General features: G+C 50.5%; 1 protein-coding gene across 1 annotated transcript in view; it reads left to right on the top strand.

The window, feature by feature from the left end:
• The window catches only part of PIAS3 (protein inhibitor of activated STAT, 3), a 15,205-nt gene that overhangs the window by 3,041 nt on the left and 11,631 nt on the right, over positions 1–533 (top strand).

Here is a 533-nt window from a genome sequence, read left to right as displayed (position 1 = left end):
GAGAAGCAAAACCCCTCGCCCCACTGAGGAATCTGTGCTTGAATGTGCTTTTTGGGGAGGCCAGCGTAAGGGTGTCCCTCTCCGAAGGCAGGTGGCACGGAGCTAACCACCTCCTCTGCGGATCTGTAGTCGCCTCGGATGGTCACGCTACGACCAGCTCATCACAAGCGTTACCGATCTCCTTGAAATAAATAAAGAATCAAAACGTGAGATTTACACTAACACGTGCCACTGTGATAATGTCCTCGGCTGCGTTTTCTCTTGACCCAGGGATGCTCCGCATCCCAGAGAGCACTGGCGGGAGCTGCTGTTGCTCAGGACCTCTCCCGACGGGTGTAAAAATGAGTGCAGAAGAGGCCAAATCGTCTCTTTGCATATTACATTGGCTTACAACGTCAGTGATCTTCATTCTAGGATACCGATATTCTGCAAATACTAATAAAATAGCTCACAGTTGTTGTGGGGGAGGCAGACACCTGCCGGTTTTACCGAGGGAGAAGCTCAGGTGCAAAAGAAGTAACTTGGTTATGGTC

This window comes from Fulmarus glacialis, unplaced genomic scaffold (genome assembly GCF_000690835.1).
Source record: "Fulmarus glacialis isolate BGI_N327 unplaced genomic scaffold, ASM69083v1 scaffold24476, whole genome shotgun sequence".
NCBI classification, from domain to species: domain Eukaryota; kingdom Metazoa; phylum Chordata; class Aves; order Procellariiformes; family Procellariidae; genus Fulmarus; species Fulmarus glacialis.
The sequence above is the reverse complement of the archived record's forward strand: the minus strand, read 5'-3'. Positions and strand labels throughout refer to the sequence as shown.